Source organism: Megascapheus bottae, chromosome 9 (genome assembly GCF_031878675.1).
Source record: "Megascapheus bottae isolate mThoBot1 chromosome 9, mThoBot2.hap1, whole genome shotgun sequence".
Taxonomy (NCBI): domain Eukaryota; kingdom Metazoa; phylum Chordata; class Mammalia; order Rodentia; family Geomyidae; genus Megascapheus; species Megascapheus bottae.
The window spans coordinates 64168782-64178935 of record NC_143517.1 but is presented as its reverse complement, the minus strand read 5'-3'; positions in this window follow the sequence as shown (position 1 = coordinate 64178935).

Sequence of the window (10154 nt, the reverse complement as noted above, 5' to 3'; positions counted from 1 at the left end):
AAAGATTTACATTACCACTCTGACAACATTAGAAAAGGGAACTAGAAAATTCGTAATTATTGAGTTCAAAGTACCTACCTGACTGTGGGCAAGAACGTGTCACAGAGATTACCAGAAGTGTGACTAGGTTGAAATAACCAGACTGCAGCGTCTAAATCATCTAGCTTTGAAATTCAATTGTGCTCCTAACTGGGGTGGGCCACTACAAATCTACTTATCTTCTCTGAGGCTATGGGAATGGCTTACAAAAGGAAAAATAAAAACATATACTTGAGAGGATAGTTTAGAGGATAAACCAAAGGCAATGAAAGGTAAGGACTTTGAAAGTCTAGGATGTAATAGTACAGAATCAGCAGGTCTATAGCCAAACAATCTTTTTTAAAAAATCAGGTCCATTAATCACATTTTACTCATAAAAATCCTAGAGCTCAAACCAAATTTCCCCATGTTAACCCGCTGTTATTCTATTGCCTGATTAATTACAAAGATTTTTACATACAGCCATGTCAGAAAAAAAAAGTCAGAAAACCTTCCTGTTATAAACAACTAGAATGCTGCAGACAATACATGTGGGAAAGAAATGTTCAGACATAAGAAAATAAAATGTTCAAAGATTAGACAGCCCTGTAGAACCAGGAGCCCCAGAGACTAGAGACAAGCTACCAAACCTGTGATTACCTCTGTCCTGGAATGCAAAGCCAGCAGAGCTGGGGGTTTTCAGGAGCTGAGTTGTTGTGGCTCAGAGCTGAGGGAGGGGAGCACTGGAAACACTGAGGAGCAATTTAGTTGCTGTATAAAAAGGAATAAAGGAATAGATACCACTGCATGCTAGGCTCTTTGTAAGTGAAGTTTTCCTCAAACCTGAGTAAAGGCCAGATATCCAGAGCTAGTAGAACTCCAACAGGACATACCTGGAGGAAGAAGAAAGACTACTGAAAGTAAATTGATGTACAGGAAAAAGCTTTACCAAAGCATGAAGCATTGAGATATTGTGAGTATTTTAACTGAATTCCCAAACAGTATTCATTGCTGTGAATAAAAAATGAAATATTAGCATTCAAACTGAGCAGTCAAAAATGAAATATTTTGGGGAAGGGAGTTTGGCTTAGTGGTAGAGTGCTTGCCTAGTATGCACAAAGACCCAGGTTCCATTTCTCAGTACCTCATACATAGAAAAAAAAAGCCAGAAATGATGCTGAGGCTCAAGTGGTAGAGCTCTAGCCTTGAGAAATTCCAAGGACAGTGCTCAGGCCCTGAGCTCAAGCCCAGGACTAGAAAAAAAAATGAAAAAAAAAAAAGAAATATTTGGCAAGAAAGGGTAAGTTAACTGTGATCACCACAGTCAAAAGTTAATAAATACAGATTTTAGGAATGATCAAGGTGTTAAGAAGAGTTTCCCTATAAACAGATATAAAAATATTCTGATAAATTTAAAGAAAAAACTTCATAAAATGTATATGAAATTGGGAAATGTAAAAAGATTCAATTTTCACTTCTCAGCTGAGAAATCAGAATCAAATGTGAATACACAGTGAAAAATGAATGACTAGAAAGGAAAACATGCTTCGTTGAAGAATGGGTGTCAGCAGAAGGAGAGCATAAAAGGAAACGGTAAAAGAGGGTGAATGTGAATGAAGCATCTCATTTATGTATAAGGAAACAGAAAGAGAAAACTTATAGAAAGGGGACTGGATAATGAAGGAGAGACAATTGACAATATAGATGTAATTGTTTCATATACATGTATTGAAAACCAGCAACAAATACCCTTTGTCTTACTAATCTATGCTAATAAAAATATTTAAGAGAACTGAAAATTCTCAGCTCATTTTTGTAGGATAGGACATAGCAAAAGGGCAGGAAACAAAGACAGAAATGAAGCTCTCCAAACAAAAGGAAAATAAATAAAAACAAAGAAAAGAGACCAGGAAAAAATGAAGCTCTGCTGATCTTCAGAAATATAAAGGAAAGGCCATGGAATCCCAAAATGAAGAAAGGAAAGATAGGAAGTAAAAAAAAAAGCAAAATAAGTAAATTCAAATTTAAAATGTGATAAGACTCATGTACTAACATTTCTATTCATCTCAATGCATTCTAAATCAAGTATAGAAATAAATATAATAATGGATATAATTAAATGATATGGCTAATTTGTCAAAAATTATATCAAGAAAGGAAAAATATTACAATTGTACACATATATTAAAATAATTGTGTGGAAATGTAGAAAATAAAATTGTTTGCTACATCTAGTCAAAGACAATGAAATGTAGAAGAAAATGAAGGTACTAAAGTAATACAATTATAAATGACAATGAAAAATTGTTTGCAGAAAACACAATCATAGATATAGCAAATCCTAAAGATTCCATTGTAAAAGGTGCTCTTATAGCCAATAAATGAGTCACTGAATCAATGATGTGAAAGACTTATACATTAAAATTATAAAGTGCTGTTGAAAAGAATTTAAAGAACTGCAGGTAAATACAAGGAGTGCTTATGCTCATGGACTGATGAATCCGGATTATCAAGACGTCCACATTATCAAACGTGTTCTACAAATGTAATAGTGTCCTCATCAAGACACCATCCCATCACATCTCTTCCAAAAATAGGGCGACTCTAAAATATGAGCCACCAACTCCATAGTCAGTCAAAACCAAAAATGAAGTTGAGAAAACGCAAGGCTGATAACAGCAGACACTCTGATCTGAATGTATGTGTAGGTATGTGTATGTGTGTGTGTTATTGTGTGTGTGTGTGTGTGTGTGTGTGATGAATTTTGAAAAGGATACCAACAATCAAGAGCAGGAAAACTTGAAATCTGTTCTGTAGTGATGTCATCATCACTATAATACGTGTGTTTGTATATACCCAAAGCTACCAAACTTGACACGTGAACTGTGTTTGTTCTTATTAATTACTTGTCAATGAACTAGACTTCTAATTAATAATGATGCTAAAAACAAAACGAAGTATCTTACTTAGAACCTCTGGGAGATACTGTCTTGACTGCTCTTTTTTGTACCCCCTTGGTATTATTTGTCTTTTTTCCTGGGATCAGACCGCTTTTATAAGTCAGGCAGACAAAATAAAAGAAGATTCATGCTCACTCGTCATGGGAAAGCAGGTGAGGAAAACTTTCCACACCAACCAGGGCGGAAATATCTTTTCAATTACTTGGCTCTCATTTAATCTAGAGTTTTGCAATAGAAAACTGAGCGTGTTCTTTAGGTACTGGTTTGGTATCTGTAACAGGACCCAGAACCTCTAAAAACTTTCAAATGGACTACTATGTCTATCCTCATTTGGCTGACTTGTTGTAATGTTTAATAAATGTTTTAATGTATAAAAATCATGAGGTGGAAGTCAATAAAAAATAGCTTAGCATACTATAGGATATGACTTAAAAGACATCAAACGTTGTCATATCTGGACCGTAGAGGTAAAGAATATGTCCATACTAATTTATCCAAGCTTTAAAGGAAAATTGATTTGCTATACAGAGGACGGTCTTTATTCTGTACTCCTGCCTTTAATTGGGACAAATAGGTCTTTTAGCTTCCTTTTGAAGAAGAAATAAAGAAATGACCATCTGGTTCTCACAGATCTCCTGTCATTCTATGCAGCAGTGATGACCATTTATCATTGAATTTAATGTTGGGCATAGTAAAATTTACCACACTCATTGTAAAGCAATGCTAAGTTAGTGTTGCAAAACCTTGCTTAATAGAGTATCCAGAATCTCATAGGATCCTCTGTTATCAGGATTAATTTTGAGCAATTAATGGGCACTTTAAGCCTAGTCGACTTGCAAGATTTAAATTTTTACCAAGACCGAGAACAATAAAGATCTTCCTTCTTCTGAATATATCATGCTATACTACATGTTTCCTTTCACACTCAAGCTACCTCAACACCACAAGAGAACATGGAGAGGTGAGGGAAAGAGCAGATGCAAACTTAAAAACCTCATTAAATCTGACCCATGCCCAATTTAGGCTGGAAATATTCACCTCTTATGATTCTCTTTTTATTATGGTATTTCTACCACAATAAAATAGTGTGATTTAATTTAAATGAGCATTTCCTAGATAAATTTTCCTATCACACCTTTGACCAACATCTGGGTTGTTTAGAAATGCAAACAATATATTAATCAAAATGTTTAAATTGGACATCGTATGTTTAAATGAGAGAAAGACGAAGGCAGGTTATAATTAAAGTATATGGTCGCTATCAGTATTGGTGCCAATAATTGCAAAAGAAACAAAAACTCATTTTGTGTAAATTCATCTCACAGAGCTCAGTGGTGACAGTATTCTTGCTCTGCCTAGCAATCAAGCCAATTAAAAACTACAGGTCCATATAGGATGACGCTAAATGAAAGGACCTCCAGGATATAGAAACAAAAGCCATAGAATGAGTGATTGTTGTCCTTAATGTACTATGTTATCTCTCGTCTCTTTTGCTGTCCCTTGGTTATCTCACATTGTTACAGTATTTTACCTTGTTATCTGATATATTGTATATATGTTTGTTTGGTTATTTGAAATAGGATAGGGAAGGGGGGAAATAGATGAGGAGTTGGGGTGGGGGCAGGAAAGTGGGGACCAAGACATGAGAAAGCATATCAATGTTTGTGAAGTAATGTGCCTTCTATCTGGAAAATATAATATAACCCTTCTATTAATTACAACAAAAAATATACAGCCGGGAGTTTGGCCTAGTGGTTGAGTGCTTGCCTAGCATGCACAAAGACCCGGTTCAAGTCCTTGGTACCACATATACATAGAAAAAGCCAGAAATGGTGCTGAGGCTCAAGTGGTAGAGCTCTAGCCTTAAGAAAGTCCAAGGACAGTGCTCAGACCCTGAGCTCAAGCCCAGGATCGGCAAAACAAAACAAAACAAAACAAAACAAAAAATATGAAAAAACTACATGTCAATTGCTTATTAATTGCATCACTAAAGCATTCAATCTACACACTGGGATACACTAAAATATATTTACAGATTTTACAAATGACAAATGATTTTAAAAATATGCAAGTCATGTATATGGTAACTCATATTTTTCATCTCTTTTCAATGATGTTCATTTTTAAAATGTAAATTGTTTTGTGGATTCTTCTGTCCTTTTGATTTATATGCCTATGTACTAAAAGAGTAAATTTGCCACATGAGGTGTCATTTGACTTCATCTTCTAATCCCTTATCTTGCAAGAAAGCTGGAAGTTTAAACTGATGTCTGATTTAATTTAGAAAAACATTTCAAGGAGAAAAGTATTTTAGGCAATGTTATCTATTTCATTATGTGGATTATATCATATCTATATTTTATATTTTATATCTATATATTTTGCATATTTTATCTATTTCATTATATATCTATCCTAAGATAAATATGATCCCCAGTGGTGCCAGTAGCATCTAAACTGTTTAATGATATTGCGATGATGACCAGATAAGTTCTTGGTTAGTTACTTATTGAAAGAGAAGTATCCACTGATAATTCAAGTATGCTTGAATTATTTCACCATTGTTGTAAGCTTGTCATTTCATGCTTACATCATTATTTTTAGAATCATTATCTGTTTAGAATTTCATTTTGACTATTGTGTGTGTTTGTTTGCACACAAAATGCATATATATATTATATATATTATACAAGATGGTTGGGGTTAAAATTTCTTTTAGCAAGTTCAGTGAAGTATACAAATAATTCCTAGCTGGAAACCAGTGATTCACACAAATTATCCTGGATACTCAGCAAACTAAAGTCTGAGGGCTGTGGTTCAAAGCAAACTTCCCAAGCAGGGAAGTTTGTAAGACTCTAATGGCAACATTTCTGAAATAGAGTTGTGCTCAAGTAGTAGAGAGCCAGCCTTCGGTGAAACGGCTAAGAAACAGTGATTACATCTGAGTACAAATCCTGCTACTGGAGTTGTGGTAGTAGTAATAGTAATAGTAGTTTCCCAACCCCCAACCCAAATATGTCATCTTTCTGTACATAGTTGCTATCTTTTCAGTAAGCAACACTTTCTTTTATTGGCTGAGTATGAGCCACTGCTCTGCTATAAAAGGCAGAGTGTATGGTGCTTCATTTTCTTTAATCAATATTTTCCAGCTGAAGAAGGGTATATTTTGTCACCTCCACAAACAGAAACTAGTTCATTTTTCTCACCATTGCAAAATAACTACTAAAAATATAAATGGTGGGCTGGGAGTTTGGCCTAGTAATAGAGCACTTGCCTAGCATGCAGGAAGACCTGGATTGGATTCATGGGTACCACATACATTTAAAAAAAAGGGAAGTGGTGCTGAGGCTCAAGTGGTAGAGCTCTGGCCTTGAGAAAAGTTCAAGGACAGTGCTCAGGCCCTGAGCTCAAGCCCAGGATGGCAAAATAAACTATATATAAATATTATTATAATATAATATATAAATTTTATAGAATATATTATATATAACATATATAAATTATATATATTTGGTGTATTATGATCATGACTGTTGTTCTTAATGTACTATGTTATTTCTCTCTTACCTTGTTGTCTGATATATTGTATATATGTTTATTTGTTTATTTGAAATAGGATAGGGAAGCAGGGAAAACAGAATGGGGGGAAGGGGTGCCGGGAAAACAGGATGGGGGAAGAGGGTGGGGGAGGAAAATGGCAACAAAAACATGAGAAGGAGTAGCAATGATTGTTAAGAAATGTACATTCTATCTGGCAAATACAATGTAGCCCTTCTATTAATTACAGTAAAACATTAAAAACAAAAAAAGGCAATGAATTTGAAAATGGAGGGCAGTATGTAGATGTTGCATCACAGGGAAAGACAGTGTGAATTGAAGGGATTTGAATATAGATCAGATATCAAATGGCAGGAATGTGATTTTGTTACTGTTTCCTAAGAGTTAGAAGAATAATGAGGACAGAAATTTTAACTTTTTGTTTTTCAGATATGTCTGACTTTGTACTCAACACTAAGCCAGTCTTAGAGGAAAGATGAGTTCACCAAGACTGGCCTTGGGCCAAATCCAGACTTGGAGCATGTGTTTCTGATCTTGGTTTGCTTCTGAACTCTTAGGTATGAATAAAAATCTCTCTATTGCATAGAAATCTATCTGAAAACTTATGAAGTAATAGTACTACATCTTATTACAACCCCATAGGGGTCTATGAATTACTTTATGGAGGCACAGTTCCCGTCTAGATTGCATGGAGATCAGACAAATCAGGAGAGATCCTGTCTTTTGTGTGACTGGTAGAAGTAGGCAAACCCATAACACATCCCCTGTCATTCTCTTCCATCAAGGTAAGCAATCAATTATAATCAAATCCAGCCAGAATTGTGTTATTCTGCCTTAGATCAAATGAAACAGAAACTCTAGAGTACTACCTGCAGCAATGTGCAGAAGGACAAAATGGATCTCAGATAAAGCTGGTTCTCTGGGAAGTTCAGATGCTTTTCAGTTGCTATACCCTAAGCATGTAACTTAACCTCCCAGAACTTCTTATCCCCCAACTATAACAGAAGCATAGAAAATAACACAATACACTGTGCAGCTAACCAAACACCAAGGGTCACTCACTTCCAGCATTGGGTTGATAAAAATAAACATTAGTGAGTAAAAATCACAGAAACAAAACCACTAAAACACATGTACGTAATAGATTCATGTAAGACAATGAACTGAAAAAAAACTAGCTATTCAACACTAGGCCCCATTTTCCTTCTATCACAGTCAAAACTTAATCCTTGCTTTCTCCTTTTCTTTATGCTTTGGATCTCTTTGGAAACAGTTTGGCTCAAACACCTTGAAGATATATGTCTGGATTTATTTTTGTTTGTTTCTTGATCAGATTTGTGTCATCCTATTGGCATTCTAGGTCTTCTCCCGTGACTCCACCAGATTATGATTGCTAGAATTGATGGCAATGTCAGGCTTAGCCTAGCATAGTAGTTCCATGGCACAGATGGCGATGGCACTGGCATCTTTATGTTGGAAGCCTTAAGTACAGCATTGTGTTTTTTTAAAGTGTCACTTTAAAATTAGAGGTCACCTTACCCATTATGGTCTAATGAATGGGATATACTTACTATAGTACTTTGGGATGTTTTGTTTTTCTGTTTAATTGATTCTGGAGGGAGTATCACATTTTTCCACACACAAGAGCTAGTTTTTCTAGAAGGCCACATTCACAGACATATTTCACCTTATCCTTTTATGCATTTAATTTAGTCATTTACTTACTCCCTATTCAGTATGGACATATAGGGAATGTTCAGCCTTGTTTAGGGTATTATTTTGACAAGTAGAATGACGCAACTGGCTAGGTACATTTTTTTCTTTCTATAAATGGCTTTTACAGACATTTACAGAAAAACAGTTAGAAAGGTTTAATGAGAGCTCAGTGTAAGAGTATTAAACCTGCAATTAAACCTTTTATTCTCAAGGGTGGAAAAATGCCTACGTCTCCCTAAGGCCATCAAGATCTGACTTCAGAACTTAAAGTTTGGGGAAATGAAGAAAGAAAGGAAGCTTAGCCCCAAAACAGGGCAACAAAATATGAGAAAAGATGTTGTACCTCATGCCAAGTATGTTTGTGTGACAGCATACCCCTGTGGTAGTGTAGTTAGTGCTTTGTGTTTATTGACCAAAGTCTGTGTTCAGATATGGCAAGCATGTCATAGAGATGGTGGTTTTGATGTCTACTTCCACGTGAGCACTGAGTTTGAAGTGGAGCTGGATTGTTGATGGAAGCAGACACCTTGTATGAATTGAAGTCATAATTGAGAAGAAAAGTCCAGGGCATGTCCTATGAGCTGTGTTGAGAGCCTGAAAAGGGAGCTTATGCGGTGATCACAGAAATGAGTCACAAAGGCTTAACCTAAGAGGCTCAGGTCAAGGTGAGAAGTTGGAAGAAGATAAAGGACATAATGTGGAGAGCCTCAAGAGCTGCCTTTCCATGTATCCGACTTTTGTTAAGGATTAGCCACTGAGGAAAATTGTATATCTGTAGTTGACTCAAGAGAAAATGCAGAGATGTGTGGCTTGACAACTTAGAATTATAAATTAGATGTAGGTAAATAATTCATCTTGATCATATCACAATTACCATCACCATAATCATCACCATCATCCTAGTATTTTACAGCAAAACTCTAATAGAGATGCCATTAGCATCAAAATAATCAAAAGATGTTCAGCCATACCTTGATGTTATCGCATTCCATTTTCAATTCAGCCTGAGGAAGGTGAGTCATTTTCTTCATAAGTAAACATATGATTTTCATAATGGATTATTTCTTCAAGATCCTGTGAATAATCAAATTCTTTTATTAGAAAAAAACATGGGATTGAGATCACAGGCTTTCTGCTATCGGTCTTCTTGAAGAGTATCAGTTAATTCATCTGTCCTCCTGATGGTACAGATTTCTAAAGCTGCACTGCAAAGTTTTACGAGAAGATCCAATGGGATCATGCTTTGAAAAATGTTTAAAGCAAAAAGCTGTAATGCGAAAATGGATTTTGATAAAGTTGGATGGGAAGAAAAAGCAACAGGCAGCTATGATGAGGAGAAGTTGAATTTGGAAGCATAGTCAGCTCCTCTGCTCTCCTGTGGATTCTGCCCTGTTGTCAGAAGGAATTCTGGATGGTTCTTCATACTTATCTTCATACCTCATTCGGAACACAAACATGCCAACCGGGGTCCATTCTCCAACAACCATCTTAATCTGGCCCTTTTATTCGAACACTGTTTCCCTGCTGTAATAACCCCAGGATCAGGTGCGAGACACCAGGACTTACACAAATTAGCCTGTCTTCCCTAACCTGACCCATCCAGGGGAGATACAATTCAAACTCTTCTCTGTGACTTCCCCTGGTCCCTCCCTCCTTCTAATCCATGGATGGTATGAAATAAGGCTTGCTTTCTCTTCTTGGGCACTGTGAGTATAATGAAGTTGTCTTTGCAAGAGCAGTTGCTGCTGATGGCTTCACTTTAAAGTGAACATAATAAAAGTTATACAAAACCCTCTGCAAATTTGGGCCTGTGGCAAATGGTGCAACTTGAGAGCGAATGCCATTATAAGCAGGCATTGCTGTAGGCTCCTTTGGATGAATCAACTCATTTAATTCTCCAAA